The sequence below is a fragment of the Falco biarmicus genome, chromosome 15 (genome assembly GCF_023638135.1).
Source record: "Falco biarmicus isolate bFalBia1 chromosome 15, bFalBia1.pri, whole genome shotgun sequence".
NCBI classification, from domain to species: Eukaryota; Metazoa; Chordata; class Aves; order Falconiformes; family Falconidae; genus Falco; species Falco biarmicus.
The window spans coordinates 17,223,811-17,239,863 of NC_079302.1; the positions used below are offsets into that span (position 1 = coordinate 17,223,811).

At 41.9% G+C, this 16,053-nt stretch overlaps 1 long non-coding RNA gene across 1 annotated transcript in view; it reads right to left on the reverse strand.

The window, feature by feature from the left end:
• LOC130159161 (uncharacterized) overlaps positions 1-16,053 on the reverse strand; it is a 229,241-nt gene that overhangs the window by 3,217 nt on the left and 209,971 nt on the right. The window contains exons 6-7 of the long non-coding RNA XR_008825636.1: positions 2,773-2,859; positions 496-1,841 (exon numbers count right to left, since the gene is read on the reverse strand). This is a non-coding gene — a long non-coding RNA (uncharacterized LOC130159161). The remainder of the gene's footprint in view (positions 1-495; positions 1,842-2,772; positions 2,860-16,053) is intronic.

The window sequence follows — 16,053 nt, forward strand, 5'->3', positions numbered from 1 at the left end:
TTGGGGCATCTGTAGAGCTTAGTGGAAACTAACGAAAACTGTAACCAACTGGAATGCAACAGTAATATTTCAAACCAAAAGCTTTCCCACAGAACCAACCATCACAGAGAAAAGGCCCGTCTGAGTCACCGACTTCACCCACTTCACAAGGAGCGGGTGCAGCCATGCTGCGGGCCCGGCGGGGCTGCCGCCGCCGTTAGCCCTGCCTTCTGTCTTTAGGCTCTTCCTCCGAGACGTGCTCCTGGCCCGCTCAGGAACGGTTCCCCCGGGAGCAGGGGTAGGTATGGAGCCGTTCTGGGGCCAGAGGGATGCCAGGGCGCCAGGGGACACGTGCTCAGCTGCAGCAGCACCGACGCCTGGGTTAGCGAGCACCTCATGGTTCCTGCCATCGGTTTGCTCTTCAGGCTGATGTTACGGCAGTGCGCTCAGGGCCCCACAGCCCTGCAGAGCTGCAGGTGGCCATGCAGCCCCCTGCCCGGCCCCCGCTCCCCTCACCTCTGCCGGGGAGCGCTGCAATGCCGGGGTGGGGGGCCCATGGCTGCGGTGCCATGCACTGGGGAGGTACTGCCTGGGGTATGGCGCTGCCACGTGAAGCAAGCAACGATAGAGACAGGAGGGAAAAAACAAAAGAGAAAAGGGTGATTATTGAGTCACAGCACAACCCAGCTGCTGCGTTACCTGCGTCCCGATGGGTGAGGGTGCAGGCCGGCACCCCCCCAGCCCACAGCCAGCCTCCTGGGCGGTGACAAATACATTTGATGCATTTTATAACTGTTTCAGTAGTGCACTAAAAACATTTACAGAAAGGAAAGTAGAAAAAATCCCAACAAAACCCAGCTCACAAAAAAACCCCATCCCATGTCATAGCCCTAATGGTCAAGTTTTTGCGTATACAGAAATTTGATAGTGGATATTGTTATTTATTAATCAATTTTATAATTTAAATCTATTGATTAATTTAAATGAAGAAAAAGCTGGAGCTTTTCTAGGTCTTACTATTCTTTATACGCATTGATAACTGAAATAATGCTGTGTGCATGTTTCCTGCCTCTGTATATGCACGGCACCATTTGTGTGTTAATGCCGATGCCCTCTGATCCGACAACTGTTAAGCCACGGATCTCCCCCTCCCCGCCCCCAGGCTGATGCTGCAGCAGTGGGTGAGCTACAGCCTTACTGATGCTGGGGTGGGATGGGGAGCTGGTGGGGCTGGACCTCCTGCCCACGCCCCACTTCTGGGCTCTGCTCACAGGGGTGGTGGCACGCAGTGTCGCACCCCGAGCCCAGAACATGCTAGTGTTTCATTATGCCCCCCCCAAAGCTGGGCACCACCTGCCTGCCTCTCTGGAGGCAGCCTGCAGCTCCAATGGAGCCATCTTATGCTGTCACATGGTAGCTACACATTTTTGGGAGGTCGGTAGCAAATAAGGTGGTTTGGTTCTTTTCCACTCCTCCCAGTGCCTACTTAAGCCCTGGTTTAGGTAACTAAGTCCCTGGGGGCATTGGGGGTGGTAGGGGTGGAGTACAGCCGTACTTCTTTGGGGTTTTGCCAGTCTGTGCGGCGCACACCGGGTGTTCCCACTCTGGGAAATGTCCCTGTCCCCACTGCACCAGGCAGCACCCCTGGACGGGGCTCTGCCTGCAAGGTGGTGACAGCCTGCAGGCAGCTACAGAAACATGGCTCTGGCAGGCTGACACCCACCCTAACAGAAAGGCAAACCCAGCTCAACCAAACGCTTTGCAAACTTCCTACCTTCAGGCTTCTAAATTTTGAGGCATCTTCTCTTCCCATCCTATTTATCCTTCATTTTCAGCTGATTCCCTGTTCCCTGAAGAGACATCTGGGAATGCAAGGGTAATTGCATATAAGTTGCATTGTAATTTCTTTTTAAACAGTCTATAAATTGGCTGGATTCTCCTTCACTTTCTAATGAGACCAGTCTGTATATGCTAGCGCTCGTGTGTCAAGATGCTATTCACTAGGTAGCATCTCGCATTCCACACTGCATGTTGTTTGGTTTTTTTCTTAACCATGCAAATTTCCCACCTATCAAAGCAATTTGCAAAGGTAATTTTGTTTCTACTCATCTATTACAATAAATCAATGAATAAATAAATTATAATGCAGCAATTAAATGTATAATGAGATGGGCAGCAACTATTAATAAATGCAGAGCTAGTTGCCCAAAGGTGAACAGACATCCCTTCTCTTCTTACAAGTCAGGTAATGATCTTTCTATGGTCGAGAAACAAGCAGCTGCTAAACATGTAAATGAAACCAAGGGATATATGAGTTCACACTTACAATACTGTTCTTCAGCCTCAGTATTATTGTCACATTATCGGTTCTTCTGTGACTTTTCCTCTGAATATTTAAAGATGGGGAGGGGTTATGCAATTATTTTTAAACATCCTTCTGCCAGATGACTGTCTGAATGAACCCAACTGTGTTGCTGAGGCGTTGGCTCCCTTCAGTAACCTAACTGGTACAGCATGGCTGAGTTTTATCCGAGCAGAGCAGTTATAAAGCCAGTTTTGATCTACAGCATAACCCAAAAGAAAATGCTGAAATTCCATGAGGAACTGAAGTCCCTTTCTGAAAAACAGGAAAAAAAGAAAAAACAGAATTCAGCATTATTAAATATCAAACCTGAACCAAACAATACAAGCAGGTATATCTTCTAACGTTGAATATGGCTGTAAATTATAACATCACTACTGCTCTCAGTAGTTTGATATTGGCATAAGGAAAAAGCAGAATGATCTTAAAACCTTTTTGCCCCAGAGTTGTTCCTGCTATAGTAGGCATGCTCCTGGTTCATGTTTCTTCAGTTTCCATCTATCTTCAATATTGTTTTCCTATTCAAAATTAAGTGCCAGAGAGTTACCATTTCATAGGAACATTCTTATTTCTTTCTTCAATAGCCACAACAGTGAATGCCTTGTAATTTTACTCCCACTTTTTTCTGAAAGTGCGTGTGCACTCTCTTTCTCCATCTCACCTCTCCATGTTTGCATTTACCCACACGTATGCTCCACCACCTGAGATCACATTATTCAGAAAATTTGTTTTTAAAGGAATGATTGATGCATTTGCTGGTTTTGCCCCAGTCTGAGCTGACTGGCAAAAATGATCCATTAACACGGGGCTGAGAAGATACAGCATTGCCCAGAACATCAAGTTGTTTATCTAAAATTTTCTTATACTTAGAAGAATAAGGGTTTTCTCCCTCCCCTGCATAGAGTTTGAGAATTTCAAGGGCAGCTCATTAGTTAGCAAACTTCAATGAAGCTACAGTGGTTGATTTATTGTAATAGATGGCAGGAAACAGAATTATCTTAGCAAATTAGTTTGGCTGATAGGAAAGCTGGCCACCTGATAAGACAGTGCTGACGTCTGACCTGACCTGCACATGCTTCTGATGGAGTTACGCTGATTCACAGCTGAGGATGAGTTGCTACATTTTTAACAAAGTGCTCAGGAAGAACAAACAAGCCAGCCACGAGCGTGGCCAGGAACTGCATGCAGTATGCTACCTGGAAGCACTGTCCTTGAGACTGTCAGGCACCCTGCAGCTTCTGGCAAATGTGAGAAATATTAGCTGAGCTGTTCATAGTTTTTATACAGCTCAAACACTCAGCAGGAGGCTGTTTCACAGAGGAAGCTGGACGTGTTTTTTTTCAACTCGCATATTGCAGTCACAGAAGTTCAGCTGTATTTATCTACCAACCCTAATGCAGCAGTTTCTTCGGCCTTCCATGCTACACCTGGGTCTCTAAAACCCAGCAGCAGCTGGCACGAGGGGGACGTACGGCAGTCAGTTACCTATAGGGCTTCTGCTCAGATACACAGGCTTATAAGGATCTTTCATGCAGATAAAACCAAAAGCATCCAACTCTCCCCCAACACTTTACTAACTGACTACTCCCACTTTTCCTGTTTAGACAGGAAAAAAAAGAAATCCCAAAGCTTTTAAGAAGTTCACAGTATACGTTATTTAGCACTGAATGCACCTGTCTCCCCAGTAGTGTGCAGAAGCTGTTTAAAATCAGACAGAAAGAAGGCCCCAAAACCCCCAAAACATGTAGATATAACAAGCTCTTATTTGAGAAGAATTCAGTTTGGGAATTGCCATTAACTGCCCATGTGGTTGTGGACAGGGAAAAGTGGTCATAAAACGAAGTAAGAGCTTGCCTGCCATACTTCATCTTGCCCTTGCTCCCTGGAGCACAACGGCCAGGGTGGGGACCATAGGACAAAAGTCTTCAGGTGACACCGTCAGTGGATTGCTATACAAGGTGTTCAGAAGACATTAAATGCATTTCTAGGCAGGCATTAGATGTGCCTCCAGCTTCACGTTGGGCTGCTGAGGATGTCATGAAGAGTTTTTCGGCACAAGCACAAGCTTTGCCAGCAGGCCCCAAAGGATCCCCCCCAGACAACTGACAGTTTTCATCTCTTTCATCCTTTGGAAGCAATTACCTCCCATGCCCTGGGACACCCACAGCTCGGTCAGGGATGCTGATTGACCTCACAGACAAAAATTTGGAGTTTAGTGCGGCAATTGATTTCATGCACTAAGTCCAGTCCCCCATGAGCTCAAAACGGCAGAGTTGTGGAAGACCTCATCCTAGAAGCAGGCTGAGAAACATACACAGAAGTCCTGATCCCAACAGATACCGGTATCAGCAGGTGGTCAAAGCCTTGCCACTTGTGGGACACCTGGATTAACATATTTATAAAGAGGGTGTAGAAATGAGTGAACGACAGGAGTTCACACTGTGGTTAGCAGCGTTCATCCTGTCTTTGCAGAGGCCGGGAAGCCTGCTAGACCTTCTACAGCCAGAACCAAGAGCCACCTCTTTTAGTTCTTACAACAAGTGTGGGGAAATTAAATGATAAACAGAGAGAAATACAAGATAAACATTGGGGTGGGGGGTGGGAATAAACCCTTTCTGCAAGGTAAGAACTCAGTGATAAATAGATCTGTGCATATTTCCCAGCCTCATTCCTCACTTGCCAAGTCTGATGCTATTTTCATTAGGCCATGTTACCATACATGTCATTTTATACAAAGGTGCAGTATATCACAACTGGAGGTTGAGGTGCTTGTAGTGAACACAAATGAGCTTGTAATGGTCCATCTGCTTTGATTTTATTTAGTGATCCCTCAAGGGCTGGGAGCTAGAGTGAGAATAACAATGCTTCAACCCATCTGCTATTGTAGTACCAGCTCCAGTTGAATTATCACATGTTCTGAGTGGCTGGCATATGCTGTGACATAAAGCTACAAGAAAGTGTTGCTCTCCAGCTGTTGTGTTGACAAATACTTTTCAGCCAGTCATTAAGTTCAGCTCAATAACCAGGGGGAAACTGCAGCTAAAAGTTGATTATTATTTCATTTTATTTTAAGCATTAGAAATCACTAGTACAATATATTTTATTTAAAAATGTGTCACTAAGGGCACACATTATATATGAGCTCTAACAATAAAAATTTCTCTGTGATGCCCATAAATTTCTGTGTTATAGGATTGGATGGGCATCTCTGTAACTGACAGTGTAAATCTTGGTAATGAAACTATGGCTAACCTTGTTTAAGCAGCAGCACATCTGAAACCGCGTTATGTATAAACTTGCTGGCTTAGTGGTGCTATGAGCCGTGAGCGTGCCTGACCGCAGAAGGAACGACTCAGAAAGGGACGGTGATCTGCGGCCACATGCAACGATGGATAACTTGGTCGTCTTTCAACTGAGAAGAAAAGTGAGCAGAGACCCCTGTAGAGACATTTACCCAGCGGATGCGACAGGTTTGGGTGGCTCATCTGGCCTTGCCCCTCATCTGGGCTGCAAGGTGCGATTGCTAAAAGCGGCCGCTAATTTTGCCTTTGTTCACTCTTCCACTGTTGGTGGCCTGCTGAAGAGCTCAGGACACTCTGGAAACACCCTGATTTGTGCCCACAAGGCACACTTGTTTTGGAGCAAGCCTTGGAAGAGTATTGCTGGATTTCTGCTGACAACGGTCAGATTTTCCCCTTCTCCTTCCTCTCTCTACCCTGTCCTCTCAGGGCTGCTGTGGGTATGGAATCCATCACTGTGCCTGGGAACAAAATAAAAGGAATTTCCCACAACTTCAAAGGCTGATATACAGCCAGCTGTATGTAGGAAACGTGAGGTCCCCTGCACAATCCAACATTCCCCTCCTTCGGCAGATAACATACCCAGAGAGGGCACATGCCTTTTGGGCACTGTCCGCCGTTCAGCTGACACATGCTCAATGAGAATGGAGCAAATAAAATCTGTTCTTGGTATTCAAAGACACTCTCCAGAATTCTTGTCCCTAATCTGAGGCAGCCCCGCTGTGCGTGGAGAAGGGATTGGTGAGGGGTTAGAACCAGGAGACGCTAAATGATGGTACCAAACCCTCAGTAGTGCTGCTGCTGCCCCAGGGAGGCAGGGCGGGCTCTCCGGAGCGTGGGTCTCGTGTCTTTCTGTTAACCATTGCATTAGGGATTCAGTTCTTAAATACGACTTACGTTTGTATTTTGTCTCAGAAAAACAATAGGCGCTGTTCGTACTGAAGCATTTCAGTTCTGGAGGTTTATATTTCCTATTGTATCCAAAGACCTGTGGGTGCCAGCTGTCACTGGTGCTGCCGTTGTATTATGATCCCCTGGCTAGTGCAGGAATTGTTGATTACGTTGCCTTTTGAATCAGTTGATTACCATGAATAATAGGCCAAAAAGGCTGTCAGCATTTTGACTTTAACTATAACTGTTACAATTAATTATGGGTTTAATTAGCATATATGCCTAGCAGTAGAGAATATAATACTTCATGGGTAACAGATGATCCTGCAGCTGTAACATAAAGTGTGATCCAGGTTGGGATACAGATAGTTATTAATAAATGGCTTCTATTGTTTGAGGTCCTTATTTATACAAATTAGTAGGCACGACATAATCAACCCAAACTGTATAATTTATAATAATTGATTTCATTTTGACTGACCACCAGTCGGCCTACTACATGCCCTCAGAAGAAAAATAGCCCTATTAGGATAAGTTTAATCCTAAACATAGCTAATGAATCCTATTACTTTAAGGTCATATTTGAAGGTTTTGTTAATTGTCAGAACCATTTTAAATTGATTAGAGTTAAATTAAATCAATGTAATGTTTAGAAAAACAATATTTCTAATGGATGAGGCCAAGCTGACCTCGAATAAACATATTTATCAACCGATTTCAGTGAATGAGAAGGCTAGCAGCTGGGCTCATAATTCATGATTGTCTATAATATGGGAAATGTCACTATCTAAGCCATTAATTATGTCAGGTAATAAATCTGTTGCTCACAGTTGAGCATTTGCCAGTTGGGGTGACAATCCCCTCAGCAAGGTTATGATGTTTAGAGACTCTCTCCTCCCCTAAATCCACACTCTACAGTAGCAGAACAACGACATACAACTTTAGGGGAAACGAACGTAGTGTTTGCATAACTGCCAATTACCCGACAGCATGCCAGACTGCGGTAACTTAGTATGGAATCATTTCTTTACCAGGGCATTTCAAATTACAAGGAAAAAGTTTTGCCGAACTATATAACAACACTTCCCAGGCTAGAGAGGTCAGAAGCTATTAATAGTTCCTTACAGACCACTATTAAGTGATTGGTTTGCAGCAAATATATTGAGTGGCGACATGTATAATGATCAGAGAAAGAATTGTTTTGCACAAGCTTGAGAGTGTGAGAAATTCAGAACAGGTTAACATAAGCTAGGCTACATTATATTTCACAGGTAATGACGGGTACAGTTTAATACAACAGGCCACAGGAAAAATGATACACAGAAGTAGGATCAGTTTAAGGTTAATCATGCATTCAGCAGCTTAGGAAAATGTCTGGCATTATTGCAGACAAATGACACAAAACATCTGCTCTCTGTTCAATATTTTGTCAAAAAAAGAGCAAAGGTAAACTAAATTTTCATAAAGAAAGAGTGAGAAAATAGTATAAAAATGGCACAGCAGTAACCAGAGACAGATAAATTCTCATTTGTATAGTAGAATATGTGCAGCATGAGCTGTCTAATGTTGAACAGATCACAAAAGACTGAGTATGAGTAACACAATATTTCTTTCTAAAAAGAATAGCGTAAGTGATGAAAAGTTCACTAAATAAAAAGAATCTGGAGCTGTCCAAAAGGATTTTCTTGGGGTGCTTTACCCATTCTCTAGAACTAGACTTTCCATTTTGCATGTCAATACAAGACAACTCGTTCTGACCAGCATGTGTTTGCAATGGGTGCATCTTCCTCTTACTGGAGGCTATCCTGCGTTCGGAACATCAGCTGGTTCTTGTATTTCGTGTTCAGCCATAAGCTTCAACACTGAATTTGACCATTGGCCCTGAACTGTACTAATAAATGGTCACATCCTGACAATCATAATCAGAAGTTAACATAGCCTATGCAACCTTAGATTTTGCACCCGGCAGGTACAACGCACTAGCCGTTTAGCACTGCACTCGCATGTACATCACTGACAATTTGGAACCAAAGCGTTGGCTTCATAAATCAGATATGTGCCTTCAGTGGCCCACATCAAATGGCTCTTAACATCCACAGGTACGCTGTGAATTGGCTTTTTTTTTTTGCCTGAAGCGTATCAACAGCTTCATAAAAAGTAGTTGTGAAAAGAAGAAGTACTCAAATGCAGCTCATAAGCTTACATACATTATGAACAACATATACCTAAAAAGGCCTTTCAGTCATAGTATAAAAATAGCCTCCTATGAGAAGAAGAAAAGCCGCTTTCTAGGTGCCCAAACAAAGCAGAGCATGTTCACTAAAAGGTCCTGCCAGCAGGTCTTTTTCATCATTCTATGGAATGACACTTATATCTTAGGAAATCAATAAGAAGCATAACTAGACATCATCTGGCAGGATTAGACCCTTCGTATGAAGCACCCAGAACTCCATCCCGTGGGCAGGGTACCTTGATCTCTGTGGGTACTCTGACAGAGACTACGGGCACGCCTCAGTCCCACATTTGCTCTCCCGTGATGGGCAATGTTTCGGTTCACACAGTTCAGCTTCCCTCAGGCTTTGCCGTCCATCCGTTTTGAGGGCTGCCCTGCCTGCCTACACGCTGTGAGAAGCAGCTGCCCAGCCACCGCTTCTGATATGGTTGAGCGCGGCTCATCACAGTGGGTAAAATCCAGCTTTGCCTTATATTTGGGCTAGACTCTTACCTTAAGCTAACATTCGTGTTACTGAGAATAAGACAAGCCATAGAGAAAGAGAAATTTACCCTAACAGACAGAGACTTCATTTACAGTAGGCTGAAGCTGCCACTCGACTTCAAATCTCTGCCAGACACTACTCGCAATTAAGCATTTAAGTAGAGATTGGTTACATTTGTATATAACTTATCAGCAGGTTTGGAAGACTATGAGAATCAAACCAACACTAAACTGGAAAGCTGCTTTAGGATATTAAGAAAATTGGTGTGTGTGTCTGTGTATACGTGAGAAAGTGTAAGAGACTGTGTTCGTATATGTGTATATAATTACTACTTCATTTCTTGGGTAAAAGTGTCGTGCCTCCCCCGCCTCCCCCCTTTCCTTTATGGCAAGGAAAATTGCTCTTCTAACCTGTCTTCAAAATGTAATAACTTTACTTGCAACCAACCACTGTAGACCCTGACTGGACTCTGAATTATTACTGTGAGATGAAACATTTCTTTAACAAAACTGAGTCCTTTAATATCCCCCATCTCTGTTATTAGATGGACGAATGAATTTTACTTTGAACATAACATGTGGCATTGTCTGAAAATTGCCGGTATGAACTGAAGTTGGCAGGTATTTTCTTGCTCTCCTCGTCAGTGATTGCCATTTATTATATGTTGCACCTTTATCTGTCAAATACTGCAGAGCGCTATATTGATTTGTGTCTGCCGCAAAGCAAAGGTCACTTTGATCAACATACTACAAAACCAGAAAAAGTAGGGTTCTGACATTTCATTACCTGGGAAAAAAAGGACTAAAATAAATAAGAATATGTTTGAGAACAGAGCACTTCAATATCACAGTGTGCAGTAACTGTAATTAACAAAAGAACTGCTCTATTGAGGTTAAAGAGAAAAAAGAGAAGGCAGGTTTTCTTGCAGGGACTATTCTTTACATGACTGATTCTGTAACATTACAGCTGTGATCTTAGTGAAGGGTTACATTCATTACAAATCAAATACATCGGCTTCTCACATTCAGACTTTTAATGAGCAATAAAACTCAGGAACTCTTTAGGAATTGGGGAAGATTTTATAAAACTTTTAATTTTGTCTAAGAAACCCTAATGGGATTGGGGACTTTCTGTGCTATACACAGATGGAGAGATGGTCCCTGCCGCAGGAATGTACAGTCTGAAGAGATGAAACAAAGCATGGGAGAAAGAGCTGAACCCACTGCTACATGTGGCTTGCCCAAGGTCCACAAGGAGTGAAAGGCAGAGCCAAAAATTCAGCCCAGATCTCCATTTTCTAATTCTAGTTCCCAAGAGCTTGGGTGTCTTTCACAACTAGCACACAATCTAAAGATTTGTAAGGAAAGTGGTGTCCCAGGCAACCCAGTCCTGTTATTTTTCTTCATGCCCAGTGTCTTTCGGGCAACTCCTACACATTGCTTCACTGGGATCAGCAGACATTCCTTTGCCTTGTGTAAATAAATAAAATAGGCCCAACATTTCTGTGGAAATTTTTCATTTGTGCAGAAACTCCTGTTTCACATTTTGGGAATTTGCTTTTAAAAATCACTGTAGTTCTCCATCTCTTTCCCAGTAGTTTCTTGCTTGTTTCTGCAAGAAAACCTAGCATTTTTTTCATAAAGTATCTCTCTTTGCTAGTACACATAATAATTTTGTGGGTTTTTCACCCATGCAGCACCCAGATGCCCTTTCTCAAGAGCTGAGTTGCGAGACTGAGCTTTTCCTGGAGCCGTATCTGGTAATTCACATCCCTGGTCTTTCTACACAGAAAAATGCAAGTATTATCACTCTGCCCACACACAGGCAACATTGCTGCTGTGAAGTTTTCTTTTTTCTGGCTTTATATATAGTGTTTAGTTCTTCACCTGAAGTCGCATTTGCATTGATATACAGCAAGCAGTTATACCTAGGATCTTTTGTTATACCTATGATCACTAGGGTGCATATCACAGCTTGCACGGCATATGGCAGTACTTATCATGTCAATAACAAAGTCTGAATAATGCAATTCTTGGTTGTAATTATCTTTTATTATTATCAAGGGTCATTCCTGGGCTCTTCATCCTTTCATCTCATGTGGAATTTTGGGCTTCCTTATTAATTAAATAGCCAGTGTGATTGAATTAGCCAATTAGCTCTGCCTGGAGGGATGAGCATTGATCCAAACAAAGGGCCTGATTCCACAAACCTGTTGCTGTGAGGGAGAGTCTTGCAGGGAGCTGGCTGGCCAGAGTGGGCTCGTAGGACCTGGCAAACTACTGTTTGTCTCTCCCAGTTAATTTGCAATTATTTGACCAGGTAAAATTTTTTATTCAGGCACTTTCCTACTAGGAAAGTACAGCTTAACAAAGATGGAACCTTCCATAGAGGTGTTTGCTTTTATTAAAAAATAATGTGTTTGAAAAAAAAATCAAATGTTGCTCTACAGTGTTCTGATGTTACCATTTTTTTTCCCCTCAGAGTGACTTTAAATAGTCATATTGTAATTTAAAATTTGTAAAGTTTAAATTGAAAATGGGAACAAAACTTTTTAACATTAAGAGATGAGTCCTGACTGTTCCTAGGTATTAGAACAGTTTTGCTGTAAAATCTGGTATCACAGCAAAATTCCCACTAAGCAAAAAATTAGACTGTCTTCAACAGTTACTTCAACAAGACAATGTATGTTCCCTAATCCTAAAGCAAAGATTAAAATCCACACAGCAACAGGGCTATGCATCTCTTAAGTCTGTGCCTAAAAGGCACATTGGATATGTATGCAAATGCAGCTCATCTCTCTCATGCTCCGCCATTCTCACTCCCTTTTTTCCTCCCTTTATCTTGACATGTTTACTATTTCTTCTACACTGTGCTTTGCTGAATAGCAGATCAAACTTCAAAGCAACTTTTAGTTTGAAATTTGTTTCCAAGCTCCTAAGCTATTCTTTTTCTGACAGCAGTGGATAAGAAATTGTCACTACCAGTGGTGACATGTCATCGGGAGATACAGGAATAACAGATGGGCAGCAGTGAGATAGCAGGAAGTAACTTCTTTAAAAGACTGTGTTGACATCACCAACTATGAGAGCAGAGGTAGAATGACCCCCAGAAGGGAATCCAATCCGCTCAGCAATTTCTGACTCGCAGGTGTTTTGCCCTATTTATTTTTGTACATAGATCATATTAGATTTAAGCTTTTTCGAGGTTTTAAAACAGGTATGTTAGAATTAATGGAAACTACTAATAAGGATCAAGAAAGAAAGCGATGAATGGAGTTAACCACGAACTTCAGAGTTTTAAATGATAACACTAAAATAACAACTAGAATTGCTGGTGTAACTGGCATAGCTGAATCCCATTAATAAGGGTCAAGAATCCTTGATTGCAATGTGGGATCAATGGGTTATGACATTTTGATGTCAGGCTGATGGATCTGACTTTCAGAATGAAGTACAATTGATTATGACTCTTCAAAAGTGTGGCTCATTACCAGCATATCTAGGCAACTCTTGACACCAGCCATACATAACACCCATTATACTATGTCAAAAGTCATCACTTGAGGTGCGTAGCCCTGATTTCTGAGAAAATTAATTGTTCTGATTACTGCAAGATATTATAGTATATAGTATAAAACAAAAAACTGCATGACATCTACAAGGCAAGTACCATAGAAGCAAAGAAAAGACAGCGATCTTTCAGCCCTAAGTGCATTTTGTAACTAACAGATGGTCCACACAGCCTATAAGAAACATGTTCTTTGTGATGGTAGTAGGAAAGTGATATAAAGCACAACATGGGCTCAGTTGGCTGCATTTTATAAAAGTTTATGAATTTGTCTTCCAACTCAGGAATGACACAGACCCAGAGGAAAACACATTTCTTGATTTCAAAGTGCTAATTACTTTTGAAAATCTCCTGTTACGCTGCAGTTTATATTTTAAATTTAAAAAAAAAAAAAAAAGAAAGAAGAGTGTTGCTTTATATCTAGTGCTTTACAGTCCGGCCCAGAATTTTGCACCAGAATGTAAACTCCATTGTGCAAAATTGTTGTGGAGTGTATAACATGGACACTTCTATAGAGGCTCTACAGAGAGCACCTTAGATGCAGGCCATAACGTCATTCATAACAATAAAATAATGCCTACACAGTTCAGCCCAATACCACATTCTGTACTGAGCGCTACTTTCAAAAGAAGTCGATATTACAAAACAAAATGCTAAATATAATTATTAAAAGGTGCTTTAAAAGCAGTTCACCAATACAGTATGTTTTATTGTCTCCTTCAGAATCTTGGAAAAGTTCTGGGCCACTGAAGGAAACCAGTCACAGAAGAAATCTTTGCCACAAGGTCTGACAAAGTGAAAACAGAAAATAGCCAGGAAGAGAGAGATATCTCAGGAGATAAAGCACCCAACTACCCTCTGCTACTGGCTTCTGAATCACTAGAGGTAGTATATGCAGGATTTCAAACAGGCATTTCACAAACGTCAAACCACCACACCTAACATTACATTAATTTGGCTTGGGGGACATCATAATATATTGACTTTCCACCTAGGACACAAAGACATTAGACAATTACAAATTCAATAATATCACTAATTCTGCCAAGTCGTGACAATTATTCTGTCTCCCAAAGGACAAAGAATACAGAACAGCATCATACTGAGAAAATTACCTTTTTGTACAAAAAGTTAAAGGAAAAACTATTGTGAAGAAATATTCTTTTAAAGCAGGGAAGGTTCTGCTGAAAGAGAATTTTTTTCCCCTTCTGGAAAAAAATTGGTGTCTGGCAGAAATAAGGTGGCATAATAAGTTATTCAGGTGGGGATTTACTATGTAGTGTTTCTAGTAGGAGTTGGACTTTAACCAGTGGATCAGTTTTGGAAAAGCCATCTTATAAATAGCTAACAATTACTTAAAAAACAGTAACCATTACTAAGCAATCATTTTTCAAATTCCTCTCTGTTTCGGTAGGTCAGCAAATTCTGAAGTGAATTGTGATTTAGGCATACTGTTTTATTTCTGTGGCTGCAGTATGTATGTCAGAACGGTGCTCGGGAAGTGGCAATTTCCAGCACTTGCTGTGCTTGTTGACCTGCTGTTTCAGAGGACCAAACAGGAGGTCTCTCTTGGGTTTATGAAGCCATGTTCACGTATATCGTGTTGCCTAAGACTTACACGAGACACACTTTGCTACTGCTCTGAACTAGACCCGAGCACACACAAAGTGCTCTGCTCCATTCCGATCTGTTCTTTTATGTCTATACTCATCGGAGACAAATGATTACACAAATCACAGGACAGTGGAGATCTGCCCTGGGTCTCTATTGCCTGCAACATCACCAGCCTGCAACATCCAGGGTTTTAGTTATTGTAAATTAGTATAGTTATGAGTTAGTGTTTTCAGCAGAGCAATTGCTTGGCGCTTTATCAGATCTTAAGAAATCCTACTAGCATTACATCACCATGTCATTGCGGAGGAATCCTAGTAAGCAAATACTGGATCAGGCCCCTAAATGTCAGCACTGTAGGCTGTTTTTTAAATTCAGTTTCTTCTCTGGGAAAAAATAAAAAATTTGCAAAGTCTGCCCAAATCTGGTAGATTTGAAGTGATGAACAGCTTATTATCTGCTAACTGAAACCATCTAAGCAGTTTATCAATTACTGAATTTAAGCCAATTTTTTTTCTTCATCCTTAATGGAGAAATGTGTTACAGTTTAATAGCGAAGGTACAGAATATTAATAGTGGGTTTATGGAAATTGCCCCAAACATCTACAGACTTCACCGCTGCATGTTGCCCAGCTGTGGTACTCTGAATGCTTTACAGAAGAGAACACAGTTCTCTCTAATTTTTAAAAACAGAAGGAGACTGAATCGGTTTATAGCAGCTCCAACAGCAGGGCTTCTGGAGTGTAAAGGAGAGCTTGTGTTCCCCCCAAAGGGTTTCCAGTCTCCTCTTGCACCCGTTCCCAGCATATCCATTTGCTGCTCTGGCCACCAAACCTCCCCCTGGGAGGGACCTAATCTGATGGCTGCCTGCTGTCACAGGGTGCACTGTTTTTCTGGAGCTGCGTAGGTGGTATTTTATCTGAGAAGTCACTGAGGCAATAACACAATTTCTCCAAAGGAACAGCTAAAATTCAGCCACCTGTCATTTCTCCCTGACTGCTTCCCTTCCACCTGCTGCGTATTAATATCTTTTAGTAATTCTCCTTTTTGGTTTTACCTTCTCTGGAATAAGTCTGTAAAATTTTTATTCTTCAAACTCAATAAATTAATAGTCAATGAAGTTTCTGAAATGGCTGGCCATGAGCAGTGCTTGATCTCACCGATACACAACCAAAACTGCCTGATACCACTTGCTGAAAGAGGCAGAGTTCATAATTTGTGCTGAACATCACTGGAGAGACTGTGAAGACACTTTCTAGAAAAGTCAACTGCATGTACTTCTCAGACTGTAAAAAATACAACAGAGAGAAATAATGTAAAATCTACCTACTGCTCTTAAAGTCTTCTATTTAAAATTTTCCCCATGACCATTCAAGTTTCTTAACTTCAAACGACTTTTTTGGAAATGATGTCTTGGGTTTTGTATTGGCTTGATAGTTACATATTTGGCATATGTAAGCTGTAGCTCAGCAAACAGAAAGCAAAGAATGAGGCATGAAACATCATCGGTGGTGCACAAAAATGAACATCAATGAATTCTTAGCATGGCATGTAGGTTTAACAATCACAGAAGCAGTATTTCAACAATGTGATTCTCACGCTGTGTTCCACAGACCCCTGCTGGTCC